We start from the raw sequence: 16,894 nt of genomic DNA, 5'->3' as shown, positions 1-16,894 counted from the left end.
TTTTATTTTTAATGATGGTGCATGGAAATTAAGAGGGTCTAGCAGACATTAGCTAGGGAACGCGAAGATTGGGTCTTATTTCTTGACCGGGTGCACATGACATACACACGCCATCCTCCAACTGCGACATGTCGCCATGCAAGCTTCCAATGTATAAATAGAGACCCAGCGGCGGCACCGTTCTTCAAATCTCCTCATCAGCTTCACTTCTCAACATCACCATCGACCTCGATCAACTCAAGCGACTATAGCAAACTTGCTGAGAGTTTGGGTATATACGACTGCAGTTGATCATATATGGGGCGGTCGACATGCTGGCTGATGCCTGCTGCCTTGCTGGTGGCACTCATCGCCGCCGCCTCCTCATCGGTGGCACTCGCCTCGCCGCCTGGGAAACTTGAGGTCGGTTTCTACGAGCACTCGTGCCCACAGGCCGAGGATATCGTGCGCAACGCCGTCCGCCGCGGCATCGCCCGTGAGCCCGGCGTAGGCGCGGGGCTGCGACGGCTCCATCCTCATCAACTCCACGCCGGGCAACAAGGCCGAGAAGGACTCAGTGGCCAACAACCCCAGCATCCATGCGCGGCTTCGACGTCATCGACGACGCCAAGGCCGTCCTCGAGGCGCACTGCCCGCGCACCGTCTCCTGCGCCGACATCGTCGCGTTCGCGGCCCGTGACAGCACCTACCTCGCCGGCGGCCTGGACTACAAGGTCCCGTCTGGCCGCCGTGATGGCCGCGTGTCCAAAGAGGAGGAGGTGCTCGACAACAATGTCCCAGCTCCGACTGACGAGGTCGACGAGCTCATCGAGAGCTTCAAGCGCAAGGGGCTCAACGCCGACGACATGGTCACGCTCTCTGGCGCGCACACCATCGGCCGCTCCCACTGCTCCTCCTTCACGCAGCGCCTACAACTTCAGCGGGCAGCTGGGGCAGACAGACCCGTCCCTCGACCCCGCCTACGCCGGGCACCTAAAGGCACGGTGCCCTTGGCCGTCCAGCGACGACCAGATGGACCCCACGGTGGTGCCGCTTGACCCAGTCACGCCGGCGACCTTCGACAACCAGTACTACAAGAACGTGCTGGCGCACAAGGTCCTGTTCATCTCTGACAACACACTGCTCGACAACCCATGGACGGCCGGAATGGTCCACTTCAACGCCGCAGTCGAGAAGGCATGGCAGGTCAAGTTCGCCAAGGCCATGGTTAAGATGGGCAAGGTCCAGGTGCTCACCGGCGACGAGGGAGAGATCAGGGAGAAGTGCTTCGCCGTAAACCCACACTACTAGTCAAGTTTAATTATCTAATTACCCCGCGCGTGTTATGTTTGTTTATACGTTCCATACATCAACATTAAGTAGAGTGTTTTTTGTTCTCTTCAAGGCTGTGAAATCAAACAAGTTTATCAAGTAAAATGGTGTTATTTGCACAACATGCATGTACATATTTAGTGACCACATCCGATCACAAATATAGAAGCTCTTTTTTTCCCGCGAGCACTGTGTATGTAGTCTGTACAACACTGAGAGTTTTATGTAGAAATATTTTCATTATCATAGTGGATCTTCGAAAAAACAGACTTTGTATCGACTAAAATATATATTTTGACTTTCATATGCTAGAACTTTAGCTCGTAAACATAAAAGTGCGGTACAAACTTTTATGCAACGATTGGGTTCGGTATTTTTAGAAGAATTTTTTACGAAAGAAGAGCAAGCTTTTTCTTTGATGTTCACCAAAACAATTCACTTTTCTTTCCAGGGAGAAGTGCTTTTGAGAACTGCAACTGAATTTTTTGTACTTGTATTTATTGAAAGTTAGACTAAAAGACCGCATCTGACACTAAAAGCCCGCAAATTTACCGATTGCACTGACTGGTACTATAGATAGTACTTCAGTACCGGTTCTTGGTTAGAACCGTTACTAAAGGTCCCCTATTAGTATCGGTTCTTGGCTAGAGCCGTACTAAAGTTGAAACTTTAGCACCGGTTGTAATCATGAACTGGTACTAAAGTCCATATATTTGGGTTTTTAATAACTAAAGGAAGCCTAGTCTAGAAACTAGGCAACGCGGTCCAACCCAATCAGGTATCAACGTCTATAAAAGGAGTTCTAGGCCTCTAGAGTTCATTTTTTGACGCCACCATCCTGACGCACGAGCGACGACAGCAGTTCCCTGAGTACGAGCGACGATGATGGCCCGAGAGGCGCGATCGATGCCGACAGCCCATGAGGCACGGGCGCCGGCCGCGGCCCGGTGAGGCGCAAGCGAGCTACACGCCCCCTCACTCGTCGGCGGTGGTTACCGAGGCACGAGCAACGGCGATGGTGGCCCCGGAGGAGCGAGTGCCGACCGCGGCCCGTGGAGGACGCCGACGACATGGTCACGCTCTATGGCGCGCACACCATCGTCCGCTCCCACTGCTCCTCCTTCACGCAGCGGCTCTACAACTTCAGCGGGCAGCTGGGGCGGACAGACCCGTCCCTCGACCCCGCCTACGCCGGGCACCTCAAGGCGCGGTGCCCTTGGCCGTCCACCAACGACCAGATGGACCCCACGGTGGTGCCGCTTGACCCAGTCACACCGGCGACCTTCGACAACCAGTACTACAAGAACGAGCTAGCGCAAAAGGTCCTGTTCGTCTCTGACAACACACTGCTCGACAATCCTTGGACGGCCGGAATGGTCCACTTCAACGTCGTAGTCGAGAAGGCATGGCAGGTCAAGTTTGCCAAGGTCTTAGCTAAGATGGGCAAGGTCCAGGTGCTCACCGGCGACGAGGGAGAGATCAGGGGGAAGTGCTTCACCGTCAACCCACACTACTAGTCAAGTTTAATAAGCTAATTACCCCGCGCGTGTTATGTTTGTTTATACGTTCCATATATCAACATTATGTAGAGTGTTTTTCGTTCTCTTCAAGGCTTTGAAATCAAACAAGTTTATCAAGTAACATTCTTTGTGTTTCGAGATTTCTACAACAATAGGTACCATACATACTAGTATCAACTTTAATACCATGCATATTGGTTTCAAGAGTATTTAGTATCTCTTGCTTGCTTTCTTCGTATAGGTTAAACTCCCACATGCTTTCAATTCATTAATATGTTATTCATATGGTTTGCTATTCATCATATTTATGCATACATATAGGATCAATTTAGTCTATTTATCGCAACGGTCAAATTATTGTGAACAAATTCTTATAACAAAGGGGGATATTTCATTTGGAAGGAGGAAAATTTTATAGGGTCACAAGAATTGACCATCCCTATTTCTTTTGACATCTTCCTTATTGGTGTTTAATTCCAAACGGGGAGAAGTAGTGGGCTTGCAGTGTTTTCGATCACCACCTTTTCAGTTACACTCACGGGAGGGACCGAGAAAGAGAGTGAATAGGTGGGGAAGGGTGGCTGAGGATTTCCCCGGGTGTGGAGGGGAGGGGAGTAGAAAAATCTATTTTATATTGAATTTGTCACTAGATGTTTATTGATCTTCATTTTTTTCTTCATCACAATACATATGCATATCCTAATTATAATAAGCTTAATTTCACCCAAGTGTCTAATGTGTATACAAAAATTTTGTGCCTTAATTTCAACATTATGCATCATGGCAAATCTAAGAATGTAAATTTGTACAAACATAATTGTGGAAAGTAATGCAAGGATTTAGAAGATTCCTCAAGTTTGTTCTGATGTCACAGAGAGTTGACGTTCTTCCCTAATCCTCATTATTGGAGCAACCACATAAGGTTTTCACCCCCTTGATTCGCACAAGGACTAAGTGCTCACTGCAAGCTAGTTCTTTTCCACTTCATCACGGTGAACCGCTCACAACCATATATAGTTTTTTAGTTGGGCCACCCACTATCTCTCTAGATGCTCGTTGCACTTCAAGTGCCACCAAACCATATAGGTGATGCTAGTCACCAAGAGTAATAAACACAAATTATCACTTGTCTCTAAAAAACTGATGAGATTAATGGATGCACACTAATCTCTCTTGTTTGCATTAATTAGGCCAATAAAATTAGGAATCCGACTCTCAAGTCCCCCACTATGCAATGACTCCTTATCTCACAATATATGGGTTGCTTTGGCTATTAAATGAAGACAAGGGTAGGTGTGTTGGCCATTTGATGGGGATATTTGTAGTCTCAAACCAGCTAACCAACCATTACTGCCAAGTTAGGCTAAATTCAACATCGACATACCATCCAACGATCATTGTCGTACCTTAATGTAGGGTCTGATGAGACACAATGGTAACTATTGTGCCATGTCAGAACTGGTCATTTAAAACTTAGCCTTCGACGTATGATCCTACACCCATTGTCGGACTAGTATGATGCCCACAAAAATCTCTCTAGTCATTGGGCAACACTTGTTAAACTTATCCTCTTTGGTTCAATGAGGCAACTGTTCATAGCGCCCGATGACCCTGTAGCCAAAACCGTAGCTGAAATAGTGCCATTGTTCAGTCTGACACATATCATCAAACCAATCCGACGTACCCCTAGAGCTCTCCATCTGATCACACAAACAATTAGACCCAATGCATTGGTTCGATGAGGTACTGTTTTAGGGTTTGATGATTGGGTGCTATCGTGTTGTCTATGTGGAGGAATTAGACTAATCCACTATGGTCTAATAACCGTAAAACACAAGGTCTAAGACATTGAAACCCTTCTAACTTGTCCAATTTTGAAACTTAAGAGTTGAGTTTTGATCCTGACTAGTTTTTGGCCCCTTCTAAGTCAGCTAGCGTTAAAAACAACTAGTTTATGCCACACTAGACTCATTAGACTTATTTAGTCAAGCTACTAGTTTATACTCCTCTTATAGTATGATCAAAGGAAAAGCGAAGTCCTAAACTACTCCCTTTATAGTATGGTAAAAGGAACAACTAAGTCCCAAACTACTCTGAGTGTCTCAACTCCAATCGAAACTTAGAACTAATTGATTCTTAACCGTGTCTTTCATCCTTTTGAAGACCACAACGAAATTCATAAGTAGGGGCATAGAAAACATACATTCTCTAAACCATTCTCCATCATTATGATCTAACTCAAATTTGCCTATGCAACACACAAATTAGTCACAATAATCTTATGTTGTCATTAATCATCATAACTTTTGAGGGCCTAGATGCTTTCAGCAGTCATAGGTGTGAGGCTGAGAAATAGAGTGAATAGGTAGGGTGGGGAGGCCAAGTTGTTTTTGGCTTTTTGCCTTATACATTCTTCAACCAAAATGGGCCATTAGTCCAAGGATGGGGAGGGGATAGTAGAAAAGTCTATTTTGGACCCAATTCTTCATTGTATATTTATTTATCTTCATTTTTCTTCTGTCCAGTATGTATACATATATACACTAAATAGATAATTTTTCTTGCCAAAAAACTAGATATTCAATCGAATACCATTTAATATAATTGAGCCCACCCCTGCTAATATATCCTCTTGCATCATCAATTGTCTGTGCAAAAGCATTTTAGCATCAATTCATATTAAGAATCTCAATACTTTTGACAATATGCCATAGACTTTAACATATTTCATACTATGAATAGTGATCCAGGCTTGTGATAACATAATCCATATGGCCTAGGCTAGATCTAATGCACTCGACACTTATCACCATCAGCTATCAATCACACTATCAATCGTGCTATGATCCCTTATTAATTATAAGACTATATACAAGTTTATTGTCAACCATAGTCACGTCAACACCACACTATCTTTTTCTTTTACCGATTTGTATTTGAAAAATACACTATATTTTGTTGGAAAAATCATCTGATCATGCAATTAAGAAAATAAAATTACATAATTAAAATAAATAAATTTGTATTTTTTAAATAAAAATACATGTTTGTAAAAAATAATACATTACTACTACTCATCGTCATCACCCTCCTCTATCAGTTCCACATTTTCTTCCTCATCTAGTTTTAATTGCTTGGTCATTTTTTACACCCAACCTATGTGTCTTTTTCAAGACATCATTCATATCGATGGTTGGCTGATCTAATAACTTGGTGAAGTGCTCAAATAATTTTGATTGTGTTATCCTCTAGCTAGCCTTGTAGAGCTTGTTCACCATGCTACTCGTTGTTGGCCCCTTCCCTTTGTGTTGCGCTCTTTCCCTTTCATGGCCAATATGTCATATGGGTCCGACATTGTCTAGCGATGCAGAGCTATAATCAACTTCTATTTTGAGACGTGGTCGATTGCTTGCATATCTAGCATCATCATCATCATGCCACGCGCACCACTTGGGCTACTTGTGAAGAGCACTCCATATGTGCTCTAGTTGAAAGTACGTTTCACCAGGCCTATTGTGGAAGCTCTTCTTTTCCACTTTGAGAAGCATAGCACAATTTGCTCCACTAGCCATGCCATGGATAATTGGTTGTAGGTGTCATTGAAGAGGGTGACCTTATGATTGCTTATGGACCACTGGTCCTTTGGTTGCTTGGGGTATTATGGTTAGGAGGTTTTGAGGTGGAGTTGCACATAGTTATTATTTGGCTTATACAAAAAGACAGATCCATTTTTGTCATTTCTCTTAATGGGGTCAATAGAGTGCAATAGCCATGTGTGGACCTACAAGTTTATGAACTAAAAAATGTTGTCGGCCTAAAACTTGTGTCCGATTTATAAAAATATATATGTACTTAATACTTACGAGTCTTTTGTCCTCCATACTAGTCCAATCCATTTGTCGTTGGAACTAAGTCACACCAGAGTATGTGGACTAGTTGGAGGCTGCATCGTTATGGCTGCTTGGGGGCATTGTCGTGCCTATGAAAGGGTAAAAAGGAGCATGAGCACCATATATTAGAGGAGCATCATATAGAGGAAGAAATGAGGGAGGATCATCATATGGATACCCATACAAGTACAGGTATGGAGGAAGGTACAAATAAGTGAAAGGTTGAGGAGGAGTAACATCGGTGGAAGAAACTTCACTAGTAGGAGGAGAAGGAGCGTTGGATGTAATTGGTTCAGTGGTAGGAGGAGGAACATCAATTGATGGTCAACATGGATACGAATATGGAACAATGGTTGGAGAGTCAAGAAATGAAGACAAACATATACATCTTCTAGCCAATGTTGGATAGGAGAAAGACCATCGGAGACGATCTGCCCACGCCAAAAGGGGGTCTCAAGATATTGTGGAGATTGCTTGTTGTGCAAGTCGGTGAACATATCAAAGTTAAGAATCCACCTTGGATTCATGCAAGATAGAGAGTGGGCGACAACAAATAGAGAAGAAGGCTTGTGAATTGAAGAGTGAGGGGTGCGAATGAACCCATACACCCCCTCTATATTTAATGGGTGGATTTAAGTTTTTTGATTTTTTTTTTGAATTCCAACGATTAAAATGGATTCTACTGAATAGAATCTACCACATCGGCACTAGGTGGTTGGTACCGACCGGACATGGTGGATACCAGCAAGACTCTAATGCGCGGTTGATACCGACCTGTAACACCCCGTCCAATCCCAGGATCGGCGGTACTTACTCATGGCAGCTCTCTAGGATCATATATCGTCCCCACAGACCAACACGAGTCTTTTGTGCACACTTTGTCCTCACTCATGCGCACCCGAGAAAACTTCTCGGTTGGTCACCCATCCCAAATTGATCCAAACCAAACACACTTAACTTGGAGGTTCTTTCGAGATAGGCTTCTGAAAAAGAAGATGCACCTTGTTGGTATGGATACTCTATTAATTCTATTAAGCCTTGGGCCAGGAAATCACCATCCCAGGGGCTAGGATATCACAATCCACCCCCCCTTAGAAGACCAACGTCCTCGTCGGTCAACCCCAATCCAGGAACCTCCCCTCTTAGCCACGTCTGTGTGTCTAGTGTCGTCATATGCCATGCCATATGACCACTCCGGGCCCACATGCACCATGCGCCATATACCCAAACCCCTAGCCCACACACGCCCGTGAAACCTCGAGGGTCGGCTCTGATACCACTTGTAACACCCCATCCAATCCCTGGACCGGCGATACTTATTCTGGACAACTCTCTAGGATCATATATCGTCCCCACAGACCAACACGAGTCTTTTATGCACAGTTTGTCCTCACTCATGTGCACCTGAGAAAACTTCCCGGTGGTCACCCATCCCAAATCGATCCAAGCCAAGCACGCTTAACATGGAAATTCTTTCGAGATAGGCTTCCGAAAAAGAAGATGCACCTTGTTGGTATGGATACTCTATTAATTCTATTAAGCCTTGGGCCAGGAAAACACCATCTCAGGGGCCAGGATATCACACGACCAACATGGTCGGCGTCACAACCGGATTTAAGGACAAATCCTGATGTATCTCATATGTGTGCCAGGATCAAATTTCACACATATGATGACTTATTGTATAGAAACTAGTTCCACAAACTTTATTGTATAAGTAAAATGTCTTTACAAAATAACTAAATAATAGAAACTAAACGATGATCACGACGACGACGATCCCGATCATAAGCCACAGGTAGGTGAACCGGAGCGACATAGCCTAGACTCCTCGAACTCATCATAGTATTCTTCTTCATGTTGACCTAATTCCGAGCAGCAAATCCCTCAAGAGTGAGTACACTTATGGTTGATACTCAGCAAATGTGTAGGGAAAAAAGCAGTGTAAGCTTACCAAGGAATATGGCTAATGCTAAACATTAGCTTTAATTTTGTTGATCAAAATTTTATTAGCAGTTACTAAGTATAAGTATATACCATTCTAACTAAATAAATGATCATAAAGACAATACCAACAATAAAATGTAGGGGTGAAAACGAGATGAATAGTAGATCATCCTGTATCCTACCCAAATGTATTTCAATTGGAATTGGGGTCTGATATGGATAGTTAGAAATGGGGTGGATATGGATACATGGACCAGATATTTATTCATGCGGATAAGTGACGGATACATATATTATTTTATTGGATATCATATACTTGCTAGATAATGAATGAATTGCTTATCATAAAATATCCTTGTTTGACCAGAGATTGCAAATAAATTATCAAGACTAATAAACATTTCATAAGAAGATAACCTCAAGTCCCCACACAAAAATGATAAAGAGAAGTTTTCAATTATGTTGAAACCTGGATACTTAGAGTGATTTCACGTGTAACTCACGCGAAGACGTGGAAGTGAAATAGAAGAAATGCTGACATCTTATGGATTTTATTGTCCCACTGTTTTATGACTATATGTGGACATATGTTGTGCCTCCGTAAAATTTCATGAAATTATGAGGCTATTTGTGTATTATTAATTTCTTTCTATAGAAAATCATCAAAATGCAATTAAATTCATAAAATATTCTAGTTTTGACAAAAAATGCAAATAAGTTGTCGAAACTAATAAACATTCTATACTAAGATAATCTCAAGTACCCACATGAAAATGATAAGTGAAGTATTGATTATGTTGAAACATGGATACATAGAATGATTTCACGTGTAACTCACGCAATAATTGTAAATAAAATGGAAGAAATGTTAACATCTTGTGAGATTTATGATCCAAATATTTTTTATGATCATTTATGAACATATGTTAGGTCTCCACAAAATTTCATGAATTATTTAGGCTATTTATGTAATATTAATTCTTTCTATGGAAAATCACCAAAAATGGCAAATAAGTTACTAAGACTAATAAATAGTCTATAAGAAGATAACTTTTAGTCCCCACATGAAGATAACCTTAAGTCCCCATATGAAAATGATAAAGTCTATTAATTTGATATAAATTTGGATATTATTTCAATGATTTCGACCTTAAGATATGTTCAACAAAAATATGATGTACTATAAAGTTATAGATCTCTTCAAGCTCTACAATTTTTATATAAACTTTATATTCATCTGGTTATATGTAAAAGTTGTGATTTTATAACTGTCGGAGAGGAAATCTCCGGCCGGGTGGCGGAGTGCACCCGTCCTAAATCCTAAGATGAGGAGGGGCCTACACGTTTTGCTTGTTATTCGGAAAATGGGAACAACACAAGAACACACAAGGATTTAGAGTGGTTCGGGCCGCCGGAGAGTAACACCCTACTCCACTGTGTGATGTATTGCTTGAGAGCTTGTATGAACTTGTGAGTGTCTGAGTGAGCCTAAGATTGGATCTATCTTGTAACGCCGCATGCCTCCCCTTTTATAGCTGAAGGGGGCATGCAGAAAGGTACTGAACCCCGATATGTGGGCCCAGAGACATAATGAATATAGCGCTTGGAGCTACAAATGTTCGCTGTTGGGGCAATCTTCTTGTGCCCTGACATCCGAGATCTGCGTATCCTCGGCGTGCAGGGGAAGCTTCTTGTAGAAGGGGTGGTGAGCATAGTACGCCGCATGGCACGAGCGCACTGTTCGTCAACAGACTGGACATGCGCGTCGTCTGCTGGATGACCCTGACGCCGTCTGCCAGCGGATTGGACAGGATGCATTAAATGCTGAGAGGGCACGTCATCCATCAGCGTGGTGGCAGGCGACGTGTCCTCTCCGCAATAAATGCAGAGGTTGTGCGGCTTTAGGGGCTTTTCGTCAGGCTCGGCCTGTTGGCTTATGTCATGGGCCACAAGCCACGCGGCAGCAGCTGGTCTCTGCCTGAGTGGGGAGCGTAGGGCAAGGCCCGGACACGTGCCAGAACCGGACCCTTACTCATGCAGGGGTCCTCCCCGTCCCGGGACCTTGCCAAGGCCCGAACCTTACTCGGAGGGACCCGGGGCCTAACCGAGGGACCCGACATGCCTTCTTGGGAGCTCCGGACTTGTACGTACAGGGGTCTGGTGTCCCTGTATGGAGGCCCGGACCCAATGATGCATCCTGGGATGTATTATCTTTCCTTGCCACGTGGTGCCCTTAGACCTGCCCATGTGGTGGGGTTGGGTGCCGTTCTCCGTGTGGTCTGGAGGCGTCGTACGTGTGCAGCATCTTCATGCTGTAGAAGAGGGTACCCCTGATTCAGGGTACCGACAGTGGCCCCTGGGCCCGTCTTAGGGGAGGATGCGAGCCTGCAGGTGGGGCCAGAGTCTGATTAGCGGTTGGCCTACTGCTCCTGCGCGCCTGTTGACGCAATTATTGTCGGCTCGCCTATGGTCATGCCGACTGCTACGCCTATTCCCACGGCTGACTGGCCCTCGACCTTCGTACTTAAAGCCACTGTTGGGCCATGCGCGGGATGCCTCGAGTCGCTGCACTGGTTTTGGAAACTTATCTTTTTAGTCTTCCACGTCGGCCCCGAGAAGACGTGGCATTGGCGCGAGTGGCGGTGCGATTTTTCCGCACCCGGTAACTGGCGCGTCGGCTGCATGACATGTGGGCCTGGGTCCCATGTCGGACCACCAGTTGCAGCGAAGCTGAGGGGGCGCACAACTATGGGGCGGTTGTACGCTTCCTTCGTGGCGGTTTGCCTTCCTGACTGCTGGTTTCGGCGAAAACGAAGGGGCGCATGAACGCGGGGAGGTTGCATGCTCCTTGTGCAGCGGTTCGCCTTCCTGACCGCTGGTTGCTCCAAAAATGAAGGGGCACATAACCGTGGGGCAGTTGTATGCTCCTTGTGCGGTGGTTCGCCTTCTTCGTTCTTTGGGTCAGTCAGTATGACATGTGGGACTTGGCCCCCGTGTCATAGGGTGGGAACCCTGGTGCACATCGGGGGAGACCTTGCTCGTGACGCTTCGGGGCGCGAGTGGGAAGATCTGCTTTTAAAAAGGGATCGATCTCCCGGCCAGTAGCCATGCTTTGCTCCTCTTGCATTCATCACGCCCTTCCGCCTTCCGGGCCTCCAGATGGGGTGCGCCGGTGTTCTCTGGAGGGATCCGTGTCAGGGCCGCCCCCTCCAGGGATCTCACCGCCGGAGAGCTCGCGCTCGTGGTGGTGCTGCCGATCTTGTCTTCTTCTTGCTGCTGTTAGAGGAGCGCAACCCTGTAGGGGTTGGCGCTCTTCCTCCATCGCTCGGCTTCAAGGATTTTCATCATGCAGCCCAACTGCAATCTCCCGCCAGTGGTCATCTAGAGGGATGACCACCAGCCTTGTGGTGGAGAGAAGCAAGCTGGGCTGTGGCCTCCCCCTGCCCTCAGCTTCAAGGATGTTCATCATCCGCGCTGGGGAGGAGGGCGAGCCGAGTTGGGGTCCCGCCTTCCACATGGGCTGGCGGCCCGCTTCTTCCTCCAGCATTCGGGGGAGAAGGGAGTTCACCAGCCTTGCAGAGGAGGTGAACTTCGGGTACGCGGGACCGGCCGACTGCAGGCGCCGCCGGCCGCCGCGTGCCCGGTTCCCCAGCTTGGATGGCCTCGGTGCCGCCTCCGACGCTGCCTCCTGCTGTTTAGTTGGGGCGTGGCTGCCCATCCACCGCACAGGCGACAGTCGTGCCGTGCGCAGGTCCGCCACGTCCACGGCTTCTCCTGCGCCGACGGCCGCACCGGGGGCCGTACAAGACATCGTACGCCGTGGGGGCGACGACCGCGTTCTTGGATGGTCTTGTCCCCACTCCTGCAGTGAGGACGGGAGCGAGGACCTCTTCGCGTGTGCTGCGGCAGCCGCCGTCCACCGGTGCAGAGGTGGCCGCTGTCGTTGGTGCTGAGGTGGTCGCCGCCGCTGGTGAGGCTGCCCGTTGCAGAGGTGGTTGCCTCCGCTGGCGAGACCATCAGCGCCACCTGCCACCGAGCCTTCTGACTCTTTAGCTTTAATGGCCTCGTTGTCGCCCCCCGTAGGAAGACGGGGGCGAGGACCTTTTCGCAATGGCGCACGTGCTGAGGTGATCGCCATTGCTGGTGAGTCGTCGGTGCAGAGGTGGCCACCGCCGTCGATGCTGAGGTGGTCGCCTCCGCTAGCGAGCCGCTCGGAGCTAGCTATCTCGTGGCCCTACTGGTGTGGAGGTAGTTCATACCTGCAGAGTAGAGATGGAACTAGGGCTCCACTTGAAAAACAGATGTAATACTTTTGCTTTTTGTAAGGTACTCAAGAGTACTATTTGTTAAGAAGTATTAGCACTTATCTATTTTCAACTTGTTTTTGTTGTGTGCGATATTGTTGACTCCTCCCTGGTACCTGCCCCCCCCCAGCCTAGGATGCAGGCTTGATTTGTTGAGGTTGGGTACCAGCGTATCTGAAAAGGTTGTCAATAATTCTCGGGAAGCAGCCTCACCGAGGTCTGGATCTGTTCACAACTTCAGCTAAGGAGCGTTAGTAGTACACCCATAGGGTCCCCTGTCTGACATTAGCCATCCTTTGATACATGTTCGGGACTCGCAGGTTTCAGCCCGGGTGGCCAAGTTGCGTGTCCGGACCCCCTTGGGTCGTGGCTCTAGATACTAGGACACTTGTCGCAGGGCGGTGGAGCGTGCAGGCCCACGGTACGGGACCAGGCTGAGCGGCTACACGGGCTCCGGACCACCCCAGAAGACTAATGTCCATTCTCTAGTTCCGGTCCCGAGGTTGTCGGACCCACAAGACTTATAGCCCTAAATACTAGGTACCCGTCACAGAGTGGTGGAGTGTGCAGGCTTTCAGGTATGGAACCAGGCTAAGCGGTCACACAGGCTCCGGACCATCCCATGGAACAGGGTTCCGTTCTCTGGAGCCGGCTCCCAGGCTGTCGGACCTCCCAACTTTCGTATCGGGGGCCCTAAACTGTAAGCCTGACTGCTCAATTTGGATGTCGTCATGTCAGTACAGATGGAAACCGTACGGGTGGGTTAGATAAAAAGTATTATCTGAAAAACTACAAGGTAAGACCATGGAGCAGCGAGATGGAACTATCATAGGGGCTCAACTGAGGGGGTAGTTTTTCTTTATAACTCATCATGCGTGGGTGCAGACCAACATGCTAGGTTTATGTGGATGGACCCCACTAGGTTGGCGTACACGTATGTGCTACCTGGTTACAAAAGGGCAACTAAATCGACCCCTCAGACTTGCTCTATGGATAGAACTTACAGAGATGTTTCAGCATCGGGGTGAGAGACTCCTTTAGTCGTAGCTAGATGGTTGCCCTCGGGTCGGTGCATTCCCGTTACCTTGAAGGGTCCTTCCCAGCTGGGGGAGAGTTGCAGAGCCCTTCTTGGTTTGGTACTTGCCGTAGGGCTATGTCCCGACCCTGGGTCCCCATCTGCATTTGACACGGGAGCCCTCGCCTTTGGTTGTGGCCGTTCCTGTATGTACCTGTCAGAAGCCTGGACCTGTGGGGAGTCCGGAAGGGTTTCCGGAGGAAGGCAAGCTTTAGCTCCGTAGACCGGGGAACACGGGGTCCCTCTGGGGTCCGTCTAGTTGTCTCCACCAGAGTAGGAGCCTCCAGCGAAGACATCCTTCAGGTCCCCTTCGGGTGACTGATACCCGAGGTCCCATTCAGTCGTGGCCACCTTGCCGTCGCCCACCTTTTCTTTGCTAGGTCAGCGACGAGGTGGGGAGCCGTCTTTGGAAGACTGCTCGCGCCGCTCACTGACACGCTTCGCGAGGTCAATGATCTCGCGACACTCCACAGAGCTGTGGCGACTGTTGGGGTGTACAGGGCATGAGCCGTTGTTACCCTTCTGCGGTCGTGGATGTTTGTTGCGGTCGCCCAGGCCTCTGGTCGTGGTTGCGACAACCAGAGCGGTGGACCGCGGCTTCCGGTATTCGCGGTCCTTCTTCTTTTTCTTCTTTCTGTCCCGGGGGACGGCACCCGAGCCACCTGACTGGGCAGCTCCGGTTTGTGGGGCCGAGTGCCATGCATGACCCTCGGCGGCTCTGGCGCACTTATCGGCCAGAGCAAAGAGTGTGGGGACAGTTTCCACGTCATGTGTGGCCAACTTCTCTAGAATTTTCTCATCACGTACTCCCTGTCAGATGGCCGTGATGATGGAAGCATCAGAAATGCGAGGTATGGTACCTCGCACCTTGGTGAAGCGGTAGATGAATTTCTGGAGAGTCTCCCTGGGCTTCTGCCTCACCACATGGAGGTGGGCCTCCACACCGTGCTGCTGGTAAGCATTGGCGAAGTTCGCAACGAACCGCGCGCAGAGCTCTTCCCAGGAGTAGACTAACCCTGGGGCGAGGTTCATGAGCCAAGTCCGGGCTGGTCCAGACAAGGCGACATGAAAATATGTTGCCATCACAGCGGTGTTTCCACCTGCTGCCGTGATGGCGGTGACGTACACCTGCAGGAACTCCGACAGGTTTGATGTTCCATCGTACTTTTCCGACAGGTGCGGCCGGAACTTGGATGACCATGACGCCGCGCGGAGATGATCTGTGAGAGCGGCGCAGCCCACACCGGCCAAGGGGACACCCGTTTGAGACCGGATACCCATTGGTGTCTGCGGTGCAACCGCAGTGAAGTCTTGATCGAGGTTGCGACCACCGATGTTTTGGTGACGCTCGCGCGCCCTTTCCAAGGAGACTCGGGCATCCTCTCTCGCACGCTTGCGGTCGAGTTCTGCTCGGAGGTCGTTGGTCTGAGCGCCCCTTACTGAGGGCGAGCGCACAGACGCCGATGCCTCGTATTGGCGCCAGGATGACCGTGTCCTTGACCTGGTCGAGGTAGAATGCGCCATACCGAGTAGTCGGTCGACGTCGTCCCGCCATTGCTTGATGGCCCCTGGTGAGGCCGTGGAGCTTGGAGGGTGTCGCAACAACTCCCTGGCTACTGACAATGCTCCCAGAGTCGCCCTCGATGGAGTCTAGGACGTCTATGCAGCCGTGTGCTGCCGTGCGGCGTGCACAACAGCAGTGCCTGGCACGGGGTGGTTGGGAACTTGTGGCGTGGAAGAAGCAGTTTCTCCTTCCACCGTGAAATCTACCAAAGTCTCGGCACGGTTCTCAACGATTTGCACCATCATGCTTGAGCAAGGAAACAAGCAAAAATCTAATGCCTAGCCCCCCTACTTGGTGCGCCAAATGTCGGAGAGGAAATCTCCGGCCGGGTGGCGGAGTGCACCCGTCCTAAATCCTAAGATGAGGAGGGGCCTAGGCGTTTTGCTTGTTAGTCGGAAAATGGGAACAACACAAGAACATACAAGGATTTAGAGTGGTTCGGGCCACTGGAGCATAACACCCTACTCCACTGTGTGATGTATTGCTTGAGAGCTTATATGAACTTGTGAGTGTCTGAGTGAGCCTAAGATTGGATCTGTCTTGTAACGCCGCATGCCTCCCCTTTTATAGCTGAAGGGGGCATGCACAAAGGTACTGAACCCCGATATGTGGGCCCAGAGACATAATGAATATAGCGCTTGGAGCTACAAATGTTTGCTGCTGGGGCAATCTTCTTGTGCCCTGACATCCGAGATCTGCGTATCCTCGGTGTGCAGGGGAAGCTTCTTGTAGAAGGGGTGGTGAGCATAGTACGCCGCACGGCACGGGCGCACTGTTCGTCAATAGACTGCATAGGCGCGCCGTCTACTGGATGACCCTAACACCGTCTGCCAGCGAATTGGAAAGGACGCATTAAATGCTGAGAGGGCACGTCGTCCGTCACCGTGGTGTCAAGCGGTGCGTCCTCTCCGTAATAAATGCAGAGGCTGCGCGGCTTTAGGGGCTTTTCGTCAGGCTCGGCCCGTTGGCTTATGTCACGCGCCACAAGCCACGCGGCAGCAGCGGGTCTCCGCCGGAGTGGGGAGCGTAGGGCAAGGCTTGAACACGTGGCAGAACCGGACCCTTACTCATGTCGGGGTCCTCCCCGTCCCGGGACCTTGCCAAGGCCCGAACCTTACTCGGAGGGACCCGGGGCCTACCCAAGGGACCCGGCATGCCTTCTTGGGAGCTCCGGACTTGTACGTACAGGGGTCCGGTGTTCCTCTATGGAGGCCCGGACCCAATGATGCATCCTAGGATGTATTATCTTTCCTTGCCACGTGGTGCCCTTAGACCTACCCATG

General features: G+C 48.9%; 1 pseudogene; it reads left to right on the top strand.

Moving 5' to 3' along the window:
• The first annotated feature begins 203 nt into the window (after window positions 1-203).
• Window positions 204-1,492, top strand: LOC103641352 (peroxidase 5-like; annotated as a pseudogene).
• Window positions 1,493-16,894: the final 15,402 nt, after the last annotated feature.

This window comes from Zea mays, chromosome 10, assembly GCF_902167145.1.
Source record: "Zea mays cultivar B73 chromosome 10, Zm-B73-REFERENCE-NAM-5.0, whole genome shotgun sequence".
Lineage (NCBI taxonomy): Eukaryota > Viridiplantae > Streptophyta > Magnoliopsida > Poales > Poaceae > Zea > Zea mays.
Note: the sequence above shows the minus strand (reverse complement) of the source record. Positions and strands in the feature narration are given on the sequence as shown.